The sequence below is a fragment of the Ovis canadensis genome, chromosome 25 (assembly GCF_042477335.2).
Source record: "Ovis canadensis isolate MfBH-ARS-UI-01 breed Bighorn chromosome 25, ARS-UI_OviCan_v2, whole genome shotgun sequence".
Lineage (NCBI taxonomy): Eukaryota > Metazoa > Chordata > Mammalia > Artiodactyla > Bovidae > Ovis > Ovis canadensis.
Window position 1 is genome coordinate 30,017,501 of NC_091269.1, and position 20,880 is coordinate 30,038,380.

Sequence of the window (20,880 nt, forward strand, 5' to 3'; positions counted from 1 at the left end):
ATGTTTTAAAAACTTTGGGGACAAAACCAAGGGAAAAAAAATACATATTTGGTAGAGATGATGAGTTTAGATGAGAAAAATTTCATTTTCCCCAGTTCTATTGAGAAATAATTGAATATATCACTCGTGGGTTAAGGTGTACAGGAAAAGTGCATGTGAAAATGTTAGAGGATCCTAAGAACATCTGAAAAGAAACTTTATAAAATAGTTTAATGGAGACAATGATTACACTTAGGGAGTAAGTATAACTCATATTTTTTATCATGCCAGGTGTCATAAAATGTTAGAAGCATTTTTTGTGACTCTACTTCTAATGAAATTGTTATGGATTAAGTGTTATAAGGTATGCGCTTGGTTAATTCTAAGGAAAATATGTTGACTATATATTTACTTTGTCTTGTAGAAAAGAACTTCTAGAATGGACTTCTAAGGTGAATTTTTCTCACAAGATATGTAGGAGTTGCACTGTACTTGATAAAGTTTAATGTTCAGATCCTGAAAAAAAAACCCCAAAGTTTAATGAAAACTAGGCGGTTAAATATGAACGTAATCAAGAGTATGCCAGAAAAATGTGACTAATAGGAAGGACTGTCTGGTGAAGGTTAGTATAACCTTGGCTATAAATCTGTGCAAAATCACCTCTAATAACATGAAAACAGAACATATTCAGCTGAAATATTATTTTTGTCTTTAAAATTTTTACTCTGTTTCATAGGGAAAAAAAAAGATTTTTGCAAAATGCCTCATTTATTAAAACTCTAATGATATATTTGGAAACACCTTTGTTCTCCTTGACGGGGGGAAAAGGCCAAATTCCTCTATTTTTTAAAAACAAAAGCATCCTATTCTTCCTGTCTCTCAATTTTTATATGAATATGATAATAAAATATACTGAGTATAACCTCCATAATTAAGCTGAGTTTTCCATGATGGTAAACTCATACATCGACTGTAAGGCTGATCTGGTTCTCTACCTCCATTGCCCCACTGAAGACTTGGCAGTTCTGGGTGCTTAGCTGGTGGTCCCCTGCTCCCCTCCCTCACCATCACATGAGTGTCAGGAAGGATATGTTCATTGGAGAACACACATATTGGTATGCGCCTCTACGTCTTTAATTTTCAAAGCATTTTCACATGTATATTACCTTATCTTATCCCGTTTCCTAGATTGCAAGGTGAATCCCTGGCTAGATTACTACCATATAATGTCATGATGATGTCAGAATTAGCTGGCGCCTCTCACCTCCAGAAGTCTACCTGTTATTTCTGATTTCAGGAGCATTCTCAGTGACAGAAGATAAACAAGATATTACATGGTGGAAAGTGAATGATATTTGGCAACATTCAACCTAAGTTTGAATCATCAGTTTCCTAATCTGGAAAATGAGGCTAATATACATTTTCAAGGTTGTGATAAGGATTATATGATACAGTACATATTTGGAACAACCAGCACTTTACCTAAATCATGGGAGAACCTCACTGAAGGATAGAGAATAATTTAAATAATAACCTGTGATTATAATAAGGCTGTCATTAATTGAAAGGTGTCATACCATTGCTAGGAGCTGCTAAACTTGAGTAAAGACTTACTTTGAAGATGCTGTTTTCCTCTAAGAATGCTCATCCATTAAAAACTAAGCCATTACCTGCCAGGCCCTGTGCAGCATGCTGTAGAGGCAGCAGCGAGAGTTTCTGCTCTCATGCAGCTGACGTCTTAGATGGATCTTTCACATTCGCAGCCTGGGCTACTTTTACAACTTTCTTCCACCAAATGATTATACTTTTAGCAGAACTTCAGTAGTAGAATTAATTCAGCACCAAATCTTTGTTGAGAAGAGGAAGATAGATTAAACACTGGGAGAAATTTTCTGATAGTTAATATTGGCAATATGCACTCAACACCTCTGGGGTAAAAAGCTCTCAATCCATTTGTCTCCTTGTCCTTAAGAGTGAATGAAGTTCATCATATTGCTGCCATATTACCAAGTTAAGAACATTCAGTGGAGCCCCAGTCACCAGGTCTTACTTAAAGAACCTTTCCTAGCTAGTATGTTTTCAGAGCTTCCCATTTCTTTTTTTCCCCACTTTGGGCTCTGTGTTTCTAGAACGCCAAACCCACATTGAGTGGGGGCTCTACCTCGTTAAAACACTTTCACACTCATTTCAGCAAATTCTTCAGGCTCCACATGTTGCCTTTGGGTTTTGTTTAGACATAAGAATCCTATCCTGCTGCAAAGCCTTTTTTCTCGTTATCCCTACATTTGTTTTTTTTGTTTGGAAATCTTAGCAGTTTCCTGGTCTGGACCTCCCATTGGTACTTCTGAAGCTTGTTCCCTAGCATCATGAAGTCAGCTTCATGGAGGTCAATGGCATTAGGGGGCAGGGCCATTGCTTAGGCCTGAGTAAAGGCAAGGGCTGTGAAAGAGACTGTGAACCAGGCCTTTGGGTGCAGGCTTTTTGCAGCTTGACCTTGAGCCAGAGGCAAGCAGCCTCATCTGGAATTGAGGATGAGGCTGAGGCAGATTAGGTATCTTGAACATCATGCACTGTTACCAAGCTGCAAGCTTGCTGAATGTGTGGAAAAGCACACTTCAGGATCCATCAGGGCATTGCTAGTTCTAAGCCTGCTAAACATCTCGAGACTATTGCTCCCAATTTCATTTTGCGTTTGGAGTCCAGAAGTCAGGAATAACATTGGGTTCAGAGTTACATGACTAATCCTCTTGGTATCAAGTTTGCTTTGGTTAGATAAATTACCTAAATTCTAACATTCTAACTTTAACTTAGTTTTCCAATTCCCACAATGTCCAGAGGAGAATATGGTTTAAGTAGCTCCCCCCCAACACACACCTACACACACACACACACACACACACACACACACACACATTGTATGTCAATAACTTATTTCTGGCTCAATAATTTATTTATAGCTGTAGCTGGAAGACAGAGTTATTGGCATAATCTTGGCTAAAGCCATTTTCTTCCTATGGCAAACAATCTCTGTTGAGATGGATTCTCCAAGATTAATAATACTCATGAGCTGAGACTGAGGGAGAAAAGCAACTTTGTGAAGAGAGCATCCTACTAACTGGTCTCGGCAGTAAATAATGGGCCTGCCAACCAGAGTGTTCTCATGCCAGCTACAAACTGGTGCTTGCCATGGGTACTTACCATGTATCTCTAAAAGGATTAAATCAGGTACTGCTGCAGCTGCTGGTTTTTAACAACCCCTGAAAGGAGTTCAGGGTGGAGTGCAGAAATGAGGCACTCTGTGCTCTGGAAAGAACTGGTGGAACAGGCCCTCCGGTACTTAGATATTTTCAGGAGTATATTTTATGAGCCCAATTCTTGTATCTCCTCACATCTAGAAAAGCTCTTAAATTCTTCATGGTGGTGACTGTTCCTCATGAGTAGCAGAAGCCTTCTGCAAAAGATATGTACTTGGTTGCATGTACGGCCCCTTCACCAAAATCACATATTTACTGTCCTTTTCCCACTACATCTTTGGAGCAGTTTCTCAGAGCTATCTGAAACTCTATCTTCCTGGCTATAGTCCTCATTTTCCCCCAAATATAATTTAACTCACAACTCTCATCTTGTGAGTTTTTTTTTTTTTTAAGTCAATACCATGTCCATCAAAAAGTTATAAGCTTATGTAATTCAGCAGATAACTGTCAAAAAGGTCGATAATCTTAATTGTAAACCTCACTGTATAAATGCATAGCTTAAAAATAATCTATACATATTCACGTATTGTAGACGAGTTCCTAAACATATGTATGTATGCTCAGTCATTCAGTCTTGTCCAACTCTTTGCAACCCTATGGACTGTAACCCACCAGACTCCTCTGTCCATGGGATTTTCCAGGCAAGAATACTGAAGTGGGTTGTCATTGCCTCTTCCAGGGGATCTTCCAGATCCAGGGATCAAACATGCATCTCCTATATATCCTGCATTGGCTGGTGGCAGTGTCTTTACTATTGAGCCACCTGGGAAGCCCCAGAACACTTCCTATACAAAGCCTTAATTTTGCCCTCTTCTTTAGGATTATTGCTTGTTCTTTGCTTGTTAATAATATTCTTTATTTGTAAGTAACCTAAAAATGTACTTTCTCTAATATGTAAGTGGAAAAGCCCTCATTTTATCTTCATTTCAAATGATACTTCCCTTGCTTAACTGTGGAGATTAGAGGGAGCTTGGGCTAAGAGACAGCTGCCTGAAATGATACACTGAAGTACTGAATGCATAAGCAACACTTGCTACCATCTTAAGCAATAAGATTGTCCTCTTTTTACCCTAAGAGCACAGTATCCTATTGCCCTATTTGCTTGTAGTCTTTCTTACTTAGTCAAAGAGATCCAGAATATCAGTACTAAGGAATCCTTACTGCTTTTGGCTTTAACTCCACTCTGACATTAAAGGAAGTACTAATACCTCAAGAGACTAAACAGAATTTGTGAAATCTGTAAATATTTTCACTCCAGACATACCTGAGGCATCTCTATACCCAAAATACTAGGAAGCTCTCAACTTTTTGAAAATTCTCTCACATCCACTTTAGGTAACTGTGATTGCTGAGTCATAAATCGCTTCCTTTCAAGACAGGACTAGGAAAATATCCAGAGACAGTCACAAAGATAACCATCTAAACGTCCAGGCTAATAATGTGAAAAAAGTATTTTCTATGCTTTTTTGGCTGTCTTCCTTCATGCTGTGCTTCCAGGAAACCAAGGCCTTTTCAGGTTTCAGAATGAAGAGTGCACTGGCTTTTCAAATACTTGAAAGTAATTATGCATTCTACCAGACAGCTTAGGGGAAGTTGTAAGGGAACCATTTCCATCTCAATGTAAATGCATATTTCACCTCTGTAGATGTATTCTGGCAGAAAGCTTCCTCATTCCAATAGCATGCCCTGTTAGGTCTTAAAGTAATAATTAAGCTTGCTTTTCTGTTTTTTGTATTTTTCTTTCATTTTTTACATTTCAAAGATGACGTCTAAGTTTGCTTTTCTTGGGTTCCATCTCTAATATCCCTAGAATATTTCAGATGGATGAGGTAGTCATGAAGTGAAGTGAAAGTGTTGCAGGAAGGGGGACCCTTTCCAGGGCCCGAAACTGGGCTCTTGTCTAACAGTCAGAAATGAATTGTCCGAGGAGACACATATGCTGACAAAGCAAGAGACTTTATTGGGAAAGGGCACCCGGGTGGAGAGCAGTAGGGTAAGGGAACCCAGGAGAACTGCTCTGCTGCGTGGCTCGCAGTCTCGGGTCTTATGGTGATGGGATTAGTTTCTGGGTGGTTTTTGGCCAGTCATTCTTGATTGGCACGCATTGCTCAGCCAAGATGGATGCTAGTGAGAGGGATTCTGGGAAGTGGACAGACACGTGGTGTCTCCTTTTGACCTTTCCGGAACTCTTCTGGTTGGTGGTGGCTTATTAGTTCCATATTCCTTATAAGGATCTCCTGTTATAAAACAACTCATGCAAATGGTTACTATGGTGCCTGGCCAGGGTGGGCGGTTTCAATCAGTGTACTCCTCTAACAGAAGTCACCTAGTCGTGTCCAACTCTTTGTAACCCCAATGGACTGTAGCCCGCCAGGCTGCCCTGTCCATGAAATTCCCCTGGCAAAAATATAGAATGGGTAGCCATTCCCTTCTCCAGGAGTTCTTCTCAACCCAAGGGTTGGACCCAGGTCTCCTGCATTGCAGGCAGATCTTTTACCATCTGAGCCACCAGAGAATAGACTGCTAATTTTGTTTCAGTTTGGTAAAGAAACACCTCTTCAACTACCCTTCCAGGTTAGATATCTGTTGACCTAGTAATAATTGTCCATCTGTATTTTTATCATCCATAAGTTAACTGGTAAATTGATCCTAAAAACGGCCCCTCCTAACTAACATTAACTAGACCTCCTAACTAACTAACTAGAGAATTCAGGTATGACCTAATTCAAATCCCTTATGATTATACAGTGGAAATGAGAAATAGATTAAGAGACTAGATCTGATAGACAGAGTGCCTGATAAACTATGGACAGAGGTTCCTGACATTGTACAGGAAACAGGGATCAAGACCATCCCCAAGAAAAAGAAATATAAAAAAGTTAAATGGCTGTCTGAGGAGGCCTTACAAATAGCTGTGAAAAGAAGAGAAGTAAAAAGCAAAGGAGAGAAGGAAAGATATATTCATTTAAATGCAGAGTTCCAAAGAATAGCAAGAAGAGATAAGAAAGTCATCCTCTCTGTACCATCCTTCTGGGTCATCCCAGTGCACCAGCCCCAAGCATCCCGTATGCTGCACTGAGATGACCCAGAGGGATGCTATGGGGAGGAAAGTGGGAGACGGGTTCAAGATGGGGAACATGTGTACACCCGTGGAGGATTCATGTTGGTGTATGGCAAAAGCAATACAATATTGTAAAGTAATTAGCCTCCAATTAAAATAAATATATTTATATGAAAAAATAAAATTAAATTTAAAAAAAGAAAGCCTTTCTTGGTGATCTGTGCAAATAGAGGAAAACAACAGAATGGGAAAGACTAGAGATCTCTTCAAGAAAATTAGAGATACCAAGGGAACATTTCATGCAAAGATGGGCTCAATAAAGGACAGAAATGGTATAGACCTAACAGAAGCAGAAGATATTAAGAAGAGGTGGCAAGAATACACAGAAGAACTGTACAAAAGATTTTCAGGACCCAGATAATCAAGATGGTGTGATCACTCACCTAGAGTCAGACATCCTGGAATGTGACATCAAGTGGGCCTTAGGAAGCATCACTACAAACAAAGCTAGTGGAGGTGATGGAATACCAGTTGAGCTATTTCAAATCCTGAAAGATGACACTGTCAAAGTGTTGCACTCAATATGCCAGCAAATTTGGAAAACTCAGCAGTGGCCACAGGACTAAAGGTCAGTTTTCATTCCAATCCCAAAGAAAGGCAGTGCCAAAGAATGCTTGAACTACTGCACAATTGCTCTCATTTCACACGTTAGTAAAGTAATGCTCAAAATTCTCCAAGCCAGGCTTCAGCAATACGTGAACCATGAACTACTATATGTTCAAGCTGGTTTTACAAAAGGCAGAGGAACCAGAGATCAAATTGCCAACATCCGCTGGATCATTGAAAAAGCAAGAGATTTCCAGGAAAACATCTATTTCTGCTTTATTGACTATGCCAAAGCCTTTGACTGTGTGGATCACAATAAACTGTGGAAATTCTGAAAGAGATAGGAATACCAGACCATCTGACTTGCCTCTTGAGAAATATGTATGCAGATCAGGAAGCAAAAGTTAGAACTGGTCATGGAACAACAGACTGGCTCCAAATAGGAAAAGGAGTATGTCACTGCATATTGTCACCCTGCTTATTTAACTTATATGCAGACTACATCATGAGAAATGCTGCTCTGGAGGAAGCACAAACTGGAATCAAGTTTGCCAGGAGAAATATCAATAACCTCAGATAAACAGATGACACCACCCTTATGGCAGGAAGTGAAGAAGAACTAAAGAGCCTCTTGAAAGTGAAAGAGAAGAGTGAAATAGTTGGTTTAAAACTCAACATTCAGAAAACTACAATCATGGTATCTGGTCCCATCACTTCATGGGAAATAGATGGGGAAACAGTGGAAACAGTGTCAGACTTTATTTTGGGGGGCTCCAAAATCACTGCAGATGGTGATTGCAGCCATGAAATTAAAAGATGCTTACTCCTTGGAAGGAAAGTTATGACCAACCTAGACAGCATATTGAAAAGCAGAGACATTACTTTGCCAACAAAGGTCTGTCTAGTCAAGGCTATGGTTTTTCCAGTAGTCATGTATGGATGTGAGAGTTGGACTATATAGAAAGGTGAGCACCAAAGAATTGATGCTTTTGAACTGTGGCATTGGAGAAGACTCTTGAGAGTCCCTTGGACTGCAAGGAGATCCAGCCAGTCCATCCTAATGGAGATCAGTCCTAAATGTTGATTGGAAGGACTGATGTTGAAGCTGAAACTCCAAAACTTTGGCCACCTGATGTGAAGAGCTGACTCATTTGAAAAGACCCTGATGCTGGAAAAGGTTGAAAGCAGAAGAAGGGGACGACAGAGGATGAGATGGTTGGATGGTATCACCAACTCAAGCACATGAGTTTCAGTAAACTCCAGGAGTTGGTGATGGGCAGGGAGGCCTGTCTGCAGTCCATGGGGTCGCAAAGAGTTGGACATGACTTAGAGACTGAACTGAAGTAATATTAAGGTTCAGAAATTGCTTTCATTTGGTCCCTAATTTATTGCTGTTATTTGAGACTATTTCAGTGTCATGTACAGATGTGAGAGTTGTACCATAAGGAAGGCTGAGCACTGAAGAATTGATGCTTTTGAATTGTGGTACTGGAGAAGGCTCTTGAGAGTTCCTTGGACAGCAAAATCAGACTAGTCAATCCTAGGGGAAATCAACCTTGCATATTCATTGGAAGAACTGATGCTGCAGCTGATAATTTGGTCACCTGAAGTGAAGAGCTGACTCACTGGAAAAGACCGTGATGCTGGGAAAGATTGAGGGCAAGAGGAGAAGGGGATGATGGCTGGATGGCATCACTGACTCAATGAACATGAATTTGAGCAAACTTTGGAAGATAGTGAAGACAGAGAAGCCTGACATGTGGTAGTTCATGGGGTCAAAAGAGTCAGACACAGCTTGTCAAAAGAACAACAACAAAGTGATAGCTCTCTGATGTGGAATTGTGTTTTGAAGGATAACTTAATTCAGCTCTCAGATTCCACCACCACAACTCACATCCTTAGATGCTCAGAGTCTGTGATGTTATGCTAAATTCTGTATTTACACTGAGTTCTTGTCCCAGGAATAGAACTTTCTTTTTAAAAGAGAGAGTTCCCTGGGAGTAGAACTTTCCTTTATTAATAGATTTGATTCCTACATTTGTTCACTCCCTGGCTATTTGACTGTGAAATTCACTTGATAAAAACCACAGGTTTTTAAAAGATAGATAATAATTGCAATTTCAGAAGACTGTGAAAAGAAAACAGATATGTGTAAAAAGCACCCACCACAGTGTATACACACAGGTAGGCACATGAGTAACACTGATTATGATAATGTTCCTGCTGAAAAAGGACAGGTAGAAAGAAAAGGAAAAAGGAAGAGAATTGAGAGTAGGGGGAGAAGCAGAAATAAGAGAAAAAAGAGGGAAGACCTGGAGTGCGTAATGGGAGAAATAATGAGATTGTACTATTTTGCGAGCTCTTTCCAAGTATCTCTTTCCTTCATCTACCCAATTCTCATCTTTGGTGCGATTGCAAAGCGTAATGAGACTCTGAGAGACTTTGTTTCCTCTTCCCCCACTCCCCCCAGGAGAAGCCCAGGATAGCTGCTTCTCACTTTTTCTGTGCTGGCTTTGCCCCATCTTTTGACCTCCTTTCTGCATTAGTTCACCTCCCCAGCACCACTCCATCCTAAAGCTTGAGAGCTTCTCTACCATCAGGATTTCCTGATTCATGAGAACCCTTTATCCCCAGCCTGTCTAAAGGTTGTCTTAGTCCAGTTAGATAACATTGGAGTTAGATTTGAAATTTAAATAGAGTTGGAGGCCGCTGTCTCTGTTTTGTAAACTGCATGTTAAGGAAAAAAAATCCCGCTGATTTTTGTCTAGTTAATTTAACTGTCCTAAGTTAAAATTAAGAGAAAAGAGTAACTGGAACACTGAGTGAGCAAATGTAGAATAAACATAGAAGTTAATTCTCAGCACAAGTATTCTTTAAACTCTAATAGCCAGTAAACGTAAACATGAAGTGACAGTTTCTTCATTACAAATGTAAACACACAAAGAAACTTAGCCAGCAGCAGTTTAAAACAAACCAAGAGATAAAACCTCCTAGTTTGCTTATGCCCTGAGCCTTTTTCACAAAGACTTTCTTTTTGGTTTATTATTTCCTACCTTAGCACTGTGGCTATCGAATATATAGTTACTAAAAGAGTTAAGCCTGGTGCAAAATAATTCTAGAGTCAATGAAGAAAGAAAAAGTACTTTTCACATAACTTTCAAATTATGTAAAACCTAGTTAAAATGTGTATTTTCATCCAGAATATCACTTTTTTGCCTCAGGCCTAACCATTAGTTTGTTCAAGCCTTGGATGAAGCAGGCATGAGTCTCTGGGCATACTATTGTAGGGAAGAGCCACCCACACACACAGGAGGAGATGTTTCTGATTCCTCATTGAGTAGGTTTCATAGCTATGCAGTCAGGGTCACTTGCCTGCACTTTCTTTGATAGACAGTTCTTTTGATCAAACAGAATTCTTTCAATCTTTTGTACTTTGTTCTGTTATAATGCAATGAGAATAAAGGAACGTTAGTTGCCTCGTGAGTGGGTGACAGTGGTTAGAACGGCCTTCAGAGGAAAGTCTGAAACTAAGATGAGCAGTGCCCTAAATGGCTATGGTAGGGTTAGCATGCAGACAGCTGAGCATAATTCAACACGTTTCTGCATCTCAACTGTTGCTCTTGTCAAATATTCTTACTCGTTTTTGGATAATTTTGACGTTATTCTTCTTGAGGTTCTGCCGAAATAGCTGGTTCTCTCTCTCATGTGTGTGTGTGTAAAACTTTTGTGTATAGAATTAGCATCATTATGTGCTAATTGCTTATGCTAATTGGGAAATATTAAGGTAAACGCTGTGTATTTTAACTAAAGTGAAAGTTGCTCAGTCATGTCCGACTCTTTGCGATCCCATATACCATACAGTCCATAGAATTCTCCAGGCCAGCATACTGGAGTTGGTAGCCTTTCCCTTCTCCAGGGGATCTTCCCAACCCAGAGAGAGAACCCAGGTCTCCCTCATTGCAGGCGGATTCGCTAGCAGCTGAGCCACAAGGGAAGCCCTTTAAATAGAGTAGGTGGTTTAAATGACTCCAATTCAAAGACAACTTCACTTCAGTCATTCTTATTTTTAAATCTGCCTCTAGATATTTCCATTCCCAATAGCAAAATAAATAAATGGACTAACAAACAGCAGTAATATATTATTTTACTTACAGAAAAAAGTGCGATTTCAAAAGTGCAGAAGGTCTAGGATGTTACCACCACTTTCAGAAATGTATATACATTATCTGCTTTTTAAAACATAAGCTTGAACTCAAGCAGATTTGCATCTTCTCAAATAAATTGAGGAAGTTCAAATAAGTTACGTATAGTTGCACAATTTTATTATATTTATCACACTGTCTTATAATTTTTGTTAACCTACCCTACATGAAACTGCCTATAATTTTAATAAGCCTATATATAACATTTTGTATTCTGCATTCATGTACACATTTCCTTATATTAGCATAACTTTCATACTTATTATAGCAATAGAGCATAATATATTTAACAATCCAGCATTCCATAGTGTTAAAACAGCTCCCTTTTGTTAGGTTATGGTATTAATAATAGCAGTTATAACACCTACCACTTACCAACTGTTTACACAATGAGTGTTCTGTTAAGCGCATCTTTTTACAAAGTAGAGACCATGCCTAGTTTGTTATGTGGAACACCTTGACTTTAATTTGGTAGACTTAGGTCTCAACTTCCTGTGTGATGATTAATCAAGAAAAAAATTCTATTTTGATTCCTAACTTTCAATTTTCTCCTCTGAAAAAAATAAGAATAATAGTAACTGACTTATAGGTTGTATCTACCAGAGGGTGACACATGGTAAGTGTTCAAGATATGGGAGAAGATTGTTCTTGGGAACTACTTCTAAAAATGATTTAACCAACCGTATAAACTGAAGATATTTGTATGATTTTGTGCATATTTCTATATGGATTTCCAGGATAATTAAGTAGTCAGGATCAGCAACTATATGCTGTGTCCTTTTTTTTTTTTTTTTAAATCAAATCCTCACCATCTTTCCATCATTCTTCTTTTTTTCATTCTTTATTTGTTCTTTAAAAAAAAAATAAAGCCTATTATGACCAAGCATTTATGAAGTCACTTCTTGACTCCAGGTTGCATCTGGCATGAAGGAGATGCTATCTGTTCAACTAGCATCAGGGCACAATCTCTGCTGTAAGGCCAGTGAATAGGCAGAAACGTAGGCAGGTGTATGTGTTCACGTGTCTGTCTTCTACAGGAGGCCGTAGTTGGTCATCTTGATGTATCACATCAATGCACTTGGCACGATAGCCTCCTGGGAAAGACACATGTAAATAAAAAAGAATACAGTATTAATCATAAAAATAGGTTTATACACAGAATGTTGTGGCTGTATATTTTTTGTCTAAGTGATTAAGGAGGTTGCAGGATTCATTTCTGAATTAAATTTTTAAGTAAATACCAATTTACCAGTTAAAGAGAGAGGAGTCCAAAGTTTAAAAGGTATAGTCCACCCAGCAAAAACAAGATGCAAAGTCAAATATGACAACATGAAAGAGACCTACCATTGTCCTACAGCCGTAATGACTGTGGTAGATGATTAGTGTTAGGGTAAGAGGGTGAGAAAGTAAGCAGGGTCAGAAAGTATAAAGGAAGCTGGGAAATATCCTGTGCCTCCTATGTGACAGGCAGTATGCTGGACATTTTATGCATTTTCGGTCCTACAGTTCTCAGGATAACCCTATTTAAGAAGTGATGGAAATAAGACTTTGAATAGAAAGTCAGTTGTCCAAGGTCATGCAGCAAGAAAAATAGTGGAATTGATGTTCAGACCCAAGTCTTTGACATCAAACCCCTTTTCTTGTCATCAAGATGCAATTAATATTTAAATGGGAAACCACTTAAGTATCTTTTCATTTGTTTCGGTTTAATTAACTTCTCTGAAGATAAATCTTTGGAATTTTATTCTGTATTGTCTCAAACTTCATCAAAAGCATGGAGTGGTTGTTCTAGAAAACTTATTTTAACTTTTCTTTGATATCCTTCAAATGAAAATGCTTCCTCTCCGTATATTTTCATGTATTATGTAGCAGATTCTTTTTAATATAGTTCTTATGCTTTGTTTTGTTTTGCTTCATCCCCTGTTTATCTGTTATTAGATATGACCCACTATTTGCTTTTCTATGGGATCAATGGAGTGTCTTTTACCTGCTTTAGGATGTCTCTGTTTTCTCTTATAATCTTTCTAAGATCTTCAGCAAGAAAACAACAAAAAACAAACCAAAAAAAGAAAAAAAAAATACTGGTTATCTGGCTTCCTAGAGGCTGGCACATACAGGGAGAGAATCAGAGCCTGGAGATTTGATTTGCCTCATGAGAAATTCATTCTGTCATACTGAAAAATAACATTTATTCTGGTGGCCGGATTTCTCCATCCATCCTCATTGGTCCAGCCTGTATGCCAGACTGTGGCTGAATCTACCCTCCTTTCTGGTACTTCCTCCGGGAAGCACCCCAGTGCCCCGAGAAAAAGCCCTGCTATACTCATAATACTGCATTGCCCTGGATCTATATAGGGAAATGGATTCCCAGCCCCTGCTTCCAATCTGCTGTAAAGCATCCCCTTTCTTTAATATCATCCCTTCCAAATTGAGAACTAATCATTCTCTAGACCAGAAATCAGCCAATGGTATCTGTAAAGGGTCAAATAGTAAATGTATTTTAGCCTTTCAAGTCACAACCTCTCAACATTACTGTTATAGCATAAACGTAACCAGAGACAATATATACGTGAGATGTTGTGGCTATATTCCAATAAAACTTTATTTATAGACTCTGAAATTTGAATTTCAAATAATTTACACTTAAATGATTCCTTTGATTTCCTCCAACGATTTAAAAATGTGAAAGCCATTTTTAGCTCACAGGCAGCAGTCTTTACAGTTTGCCAGCCCTTGCTCTACACAGGCAGGATGCTTGTTTCTTCTGCAGGGTAAACTGGAACCTGACCATCATGGTCTCCAGTCTGACTGCTTTCACTACAGCATCTCCAGTGCAGAACAGCACTTCATAGTTTCTTGTGATCGTGCAGTTTCTGCCAATTTTCTCCTCTATCTGTGGGTCCTACCCCCTTGAGATCTGGTCACAGGCAAGGTGCTTAGACTTTGTTAGCAGTTAGTATCTGATCTAGAAATGAGAGAGGGATTGTGGGGTTTTTTTTTCTCTCTCTTTCTGGAAAATTTTTGTTATTTTACATTTTTTGTTCTTCAGAAACCTCTCCAACTGAACTAAATTAAACTGACTGCTAAATAGTTTGTATTTCTTTTAATGATATATATTTGAACTTCATTCACATCATTTTTAGATTATTATTCTTAATCTTTCCTCTTGAGATTATGTTGCAAACAGGAAGATAATTCTGGTAAATAAAGGAAATAATTGACAAAAGTGTGACTTGAGACTTTCTCTTTTTCAGTTTCTACTTTTGTTGCTGCTGTCACTCATTTACTTAATCAACAGATATCTATGTGTACCGAAAAGATCTTACATTTTGACATACAAAGATGAGTAGAATACCATGTTTGTTTTCTAGGATACTAAATGTGAAACGGTGATACCTGTTTTTATAATCCTCTTGATATCTGTTCAGTTCAGTTCAGTTCAGTCTCTCAGTCGTGTTTGACTCTTTGCGACGTCATGAATGGCAGCACACCAGGCCTCCCTGTCCATCACCAGCTCCCAGAGTTCACTCAGACTCAGGTTCATCGAGTCGGTGATGCCATCCAGCCATCTCATCCTCTGTCGTCCCCTTCTCCTCCTGCCCCCAATCCCTCCCAGCATCAGAGTCTTGTCCAATGAGTCAACTCTTTGCATGAGGTGGCCAAAGTACTGGAGTTTCAGCTTTAACATCATTCCTTCCAAAGAACACCCAGAGCTGATCTCCTTCAGAATGGACTGGTTGGATCTCCTTGCAGTCCAAGGGACCCTCAAGAGTCTTCTCCAACACCACAGTTCAAAACTATCAATTCTTTGGCTCTCAGCCTTCTTCACAGTCCAACTCTCACATCCATACATGACCACAGGAAAAACCATAGCCTTGACTAGATGGACCTTAGTTGGCAAAGTAATGTCTCTGCTTTTGAATATGCTATCTAGGTTGGTCATAACTTTCCTTCCAAAGAGTAAGCATCTTTTAATTTCATGGCTGCAATCGCCATCTGCAGTGATTTTGGAGCCCAAAAAGATAAAGTCTGACACTGTTTCCACTGTTTCCCCATCTATTTCCCATGAAGTGATGGGACCGGATGATATTTGTTATTCATACCATAAGTCATAGGGAGCACAAGTTAGCATAGGAAAAAGTGTGTGCCTGGCATACTCCAAGTGATATGAAAAAGAAGAATAGATTACAGAATAGGGCCCTACTCGCAGCCTTAAATATTGTTAAATGAGGGGATTGCCTGCATTGCAATGCTGTTGTCAAGACTAAATGAAATTTTATACACAGACATGCTATAAGTGCTTAGCATATAACTTCCCCCCTCAAATTTACAACGGAATGTTACATGTTTTGGGTTAGATTTTTATTGGTAAATTTATAACCTTCCAGTAATGTGATACAGTTTACTACTAAAATATTACTTCTTAATCACTATATAATGTCTAATCACTAAACTTTTTACTTCTTTACTGATTTACATAGTGTGGTTCCACTGCTATACTACTCATTAACAGAGTTGTATAAATTAAAGCCCTTTCATTGGATTGCTTGTCAGGCGTCTTTTTGTTTTTTAATGCTGCAGGTTGTAAAGATGCTCTTGTGCAAATGGTACAAAATGATATCTGCTGACTAACTGTCTTTTCTGTGTGTGTCTGCTTAGGTCTGAACAGTGATGGCACTTATTTCTGTTACGAGTTTCTCAGTGGACTGTGTATTAACTGAACTATACCCATTCCCATCATGATGTATACCACCAAGGCTCCTCACTAGTAAGTCATTCTCTATTCAGTATCATTTGTATGGTTATATATTGAGATTTTCAACACAGTATGCATTTATCTTGCAAAAAATATGTAAGACACGTGCATTGGTGTTACTATTATGAAACATGGCTAGACAGTCTATGTACCAACCAACTGAAAAATGAAAAAGTACATTTAGATGCATCTATCATATATTTTTACTTTTTGATATATATGGTAATTTATATCTAAATAGGCAGAATTCAGAAGTATAGAATTTTACCTCTTTTTTAACTGAATGAAAGTAGTCACTGGAAAGTTTCAGTGACTTTTGGTTCTGTCATCTCATATAAATCTGGCAGTGTAAGACAGAAGTATCTTATTTAGCTTAATATTTTGAAAAAGGTCAATTTTATTGCAGTTGCTCCTAATAGGGTAACTGATATACTTCCACTTACACAGGTATCATATGGTAATTGACATGGGATATCTATGGTGTCATTGAAAGGAAATTCTACTCAATTCCCTTAATTTTAGTTCCAGCCCCAACATTTATCATCTAACTAGTCCCTTAAATCTTTAGGACCCAGTTTCTTCATTGACGAAATGAGAGGCAGACATTCTGCTTTGCCTAATTCATCAGATTGCTTTAAAGGATAACTGAGATCCTGAATGTGAAATTATCAACAGTAAAACCCCATAAAAATAGATGATATCTGTGGCTCACTAACACCACTAGTAGGAAGGTGGAAAAAAAATCACAATTTTCTTTTAAAATCGGCTAATAGAGTCAAACATTTTATATGTTATTCACCTAAGAGATAAATGAGATTGTACTTAAATTAATGACCCCAATTTTTTTTGTATTTGAGAAAATTATGATTAATTAAGGAGCACATGTTCTTCATATATACTTGCACACACAAATCCCCATCAATCATAATAATTAGGCTTCTAGTTCTGATCTCCAGAATATTTACTCCATTAGAGTTTATTTTTAAGTGTTTCATACTTAGATGAGACAAAATACAAGATACTTTTCATGTGTAATTTCATTTCAGGATACCAAGAGGACAATGTAGAAATGCAGTCAGATATTACTCATTCAGTTTTAATATGTTAAAATTTTTGTTTCCTGAAATCTCTTTAACACCTCATCTGATCATCCATTTAGCCAACAGAATGCAGCACTAGTCTGCTTAAAATAAAAAACTGAAAACGAAAATTTTGACAAATGTATTTAGTAATACAGAGAAAGACTTCCACTAAAGTTGAATGAATTATTATATAATCAAGCCAGTACAATAAAAGTGGTTTGCAAGTTTTTTTCCAGAAATTAGATATGATTACCATTGAAGAGGCAATGGTTTACTACGCAGATAAAATTTTTACATATAAGTGAGACAAAAATCTTAATTAACAGGTAACATGCAGTCACTTGCTTGTATTGTAGCATAATGCTTAAGTATGGTGGGGTGAGGCGGGGCTAAAGACAGATTGCCTGGGGTTGCAACCCAGATTCATCATTTTCCATCTCTGCAGTGTTGGATAGGTCATTTAACTGCTCTTTGCCATAGTTTCCTCATCTGTAAAATGGGTCTAATAATGAATATTTATTTCATAGGATTGTTGTGTGAATTACATGAGTTAATTTGGTTGAGCACTTAGCAGCAGCACTGTGTGACACTTGTTAGGTAATCAGTCAGCATTAGTGATTTCTATTCACTGGATAAGCATGGGATTATCGTGCTAACTATAGGTTCTGGAATCAGAAAGCCCTAGATTCAAAACCATTTACGAATTAATGGTGAAATCTAAAGTAGTAACTGAACTATTTGCATTCTTAGTTTCTGAGAAATAAAATGGAAATAATTAAAATATACTCCATAATGCTTTTGTTAGGATGGTTTGGCACCTTTGTTGGGTTGGGAATTTTGAAGGTATATTCACAGATTACTATCTAATGCAATTGTAAAATAACATGCATCAGAGATTCTCTGTTTCTGAAAGTATCTTGCCATATGCTATATTTAGGGGACTTTAAGAAATGTGTCCAGTTACATGATTTGCTCTGTCTGATCCAGAATTTCAAAAAAGACAAACGGATAATTTAAATCAAATTATAAGTACAAGCAACAAATATGACATCATGATTAAAAAGCGAAAGTGACCCACTGCATTTGAAAATATGTGGGTTATTTTCAAATATCTTTTGATATTGATTTCTAATATAACTTCCACAGTGATGAGAGAGCAGGCTCTGTATTATTTCAATATCCTTAGACCATGAAGTTTTTGCCCTTTGTTTTATATCCCTGGATAGGTTCCTTGTCTCCTGGTTTATAGATTCTGGGAACCTAAATAGAATTTATATCCTGCTGTTGTATGAAAATTGTATAAATCTTAATTATGTTGAAGTGGTTCATAGTGCTTTACAGGTCTACTGTATCCTTCTATTTTTCTGTCCATTCATTCTATTAAGTTTTGAGAGCTTGATATTGCAGTTCCAACTAAAAATCTTAATTTTTCTAATTAAAAATAATTGTAATAAAGAGTAGAACTATATGTAACTTTGTTCTGTATTTTCCAAGTCTTCTATAAACAAATTATCATACTTTCATAATTTAAAAAAATAAAAAAGAAGAAAAAAATAAAAGTAACAGAAATCCACTGACTATTTTTTAGGCCTAACAGGGAAACAGTTCAGTTCAGTTCAGTCGCTCAGTCATGTCTGACACTTTGCAACCCCACGAATTGTAGCACGCCAGGCCTCCCTGTCCATGACCAACTCCCAGAGTTCACTCAGACTCACGTCCATCGAGTCGGTAATTCCATCCAGCCATCTCATCCTCTGTCGTCCCCTTCTCCTCCTGCCCCCAATCCCTCCCAGCATCAGAGTCTTTTCCAATGAGTCAACTTTTCACATGAGATGGCCAAAGTACTGGAGTTTCAGCTATAGCATCATTCCTTCCAAAGAATACCCAGGATTGATTTCCTTCAGAATGGAGTGGTTGGATCTCCTTGCAGTCCAAGGGACTCTCAAGAGTCTTCTCCAACACCACACTTCAAAAGCATCAGTTCTTTGGTGCTCAGCTTTCTTCACAGTCCAACTCTCACATCCATACATGACCACTGGAAAAACCATAGCCTTGACTAGACTGACCTTTGTTGGCAAAGTAATGTCTCTGCTTTTGAATATGCTATCTAGGTTGGTCATAACTTTCCTTCCAAGGAGTAAGTGTCTTTTAATTTCATGGCTGCAATCACCATCTGCAGTGATTTTGGAGCCCCCAAAATAAAGTCTGCCACTGTTTCCACTGTTTCCCCATCTATTTCTCATAAAGTGATGGGACCAGATGCCATGATCTCAGTTTTCTGAATGTTGAGCTTTAAGCCAACTTTTTCACTCTCCTCTTTCACTTTCATCAAGAGGCTCTTTAGTTCGTCTTCACTTTCTGCCAGAAGGGTGGTGTCATCTGCATATCTGAGGTTATTGATATTTCTTCCGGCAATCTTGATTCCAGCTTGTGCTTCTTCCAGCCAGCGTTTCTCATGATGTAGTCTGCATATAAGTTAAATAAGCAGGGTGACAATATACAGTCTTGACGTACTCCTTTTCCTATTTCAAACCAGTCTGTTGTTCCATGTCCAGTTCTAAGTGTTGCTTCCTTACCTGCATATAGGTTTCTCAAGAGGCAGGTCAGGTGGTCTAGTATTCCCATCTCTTTCAGAATTTTCCAGTTTATTGTGATCCGCACAGGGAAAGGCTTTGGCATAGTCAATAAAGCAGAAGTAGATGTTTTTCTGAAACTCTCTTGCTTTTTTCATGATCCAGCGGATGTTGGCAATTTGATCTCTGGTTCCTCAGGTCCTTATTTGTTAGGCAGATTCGGCTGTTACTACATTTAAAATGACTTTCCAGACAGGGAAGAAAGAAAGGAGATGGAAAAATAAAATACGTGTCACAAAGTGATGGAGAAGGAGAGTTTGAACTTTCATTTTCATAATCCTATGCTCTAGAACAGATTGTATACTTGTTCTTATTATGAAGAAATTTATAATATTTTCTTTTGGACTTGTGTTGGACAAAATTCAGTGGTTGAAATGGGTGACGATTTTCAAATGAGTCATGATTTGTTTCCAAGGTGGGAAGTACTGATAAATTGGGGCCGTAATCCGGGAGTAGATTGTGGCTGGCTGGTGTGTATCACTCAGAACAGAAAGCCGAGTCTCTTTCCCTCACGTGTTAGTTATAAACCATCTGAAACAATGGTGATGCTCTCTCAGTCCATCTCTGTATCCATCCATATCAGCCTCCGGAGAGTATTTCAAAGTAAATGGAACCCGACTTGTCCATAACGTGGATTATAACATTACTGAATGCTTCTGTACACAGTCTCCTTTATTCTTGTTTATTTTTTCAATAACTTTAGCTTTTATCAAGTTTGCACCTGACTAGGAAAATCATGTTTGTGGCGAAAGCATTTGAGGGTAAAGGTTTTGGAAGTAGATTCCTAGGTCAGAGCTCACAACCATGGATGTGGGATTGGGCTTGGCTGTTGCTTTGCTGTCTCTGCATGGGACCCTAGATGACCAGATACACTGACATCTCTGGTGCTTTTCTGTCCTGCTTCTCCTGGGCTCTGCCTTATCTCATGCTTTCAGTCCTTCAGTGCAGCCACCATTCATATTTTGAACTCTCATATTAGGATTTTGCGTGTAACAACAAAAAAAAGCAGCAGCATGGTGTTGGAATACCAGCCCTACTGGACAGACAGATGCTCATGTGTCCTTACTTATTTTCATAATCTTTATAGATTTGTGATGTTTATATTAAACATTTTTCGTGAATTTAGAAGCCTCCTTCTAAAGGACTCTGACTTAATGTCAGTCTCAGTTCAGTTCAGTCACTCAGTTGTGCCCGACTCCTTGCAACCCCATGAATTGCCACGCCAGGCCTCCCTGTTCATCACCAACTCCCGGAGTTCCCTCAGACTCACGTCCTTCAAGTCAGTGATGCCAAGCAGCCATCTCATC

General features: G+C 38.4%; 1 protein-coding gene across 2 annotated transcripts in view; it reads left to right on the forward strand.

Annotated features, from left to right (window-relative positions):
* CHRM3 (cholinergic receptor muscarinic 3) overlaps positions 1-20,880 on the forward strand; it is a 554,189-nt gene that overhangs the window by 143,643 nt on the left and 389,666 nt on the right. Inside the window, exon 2 of one of the 2 annotated variants that reach the window (XM_069571618.1) lies at positions 15,762-15,870. The exons of the other annotated variant lie outside the window; for it this stretch is intronic. The gene's annotated coding sequence lies outside the window, so the exon portion shown is untranslated. The remainder of the gene's footprint in view (positions 1-15,761; positions 15,871-20,880) is intronic. 2 annotated transcript variants of the gene reach the window in all.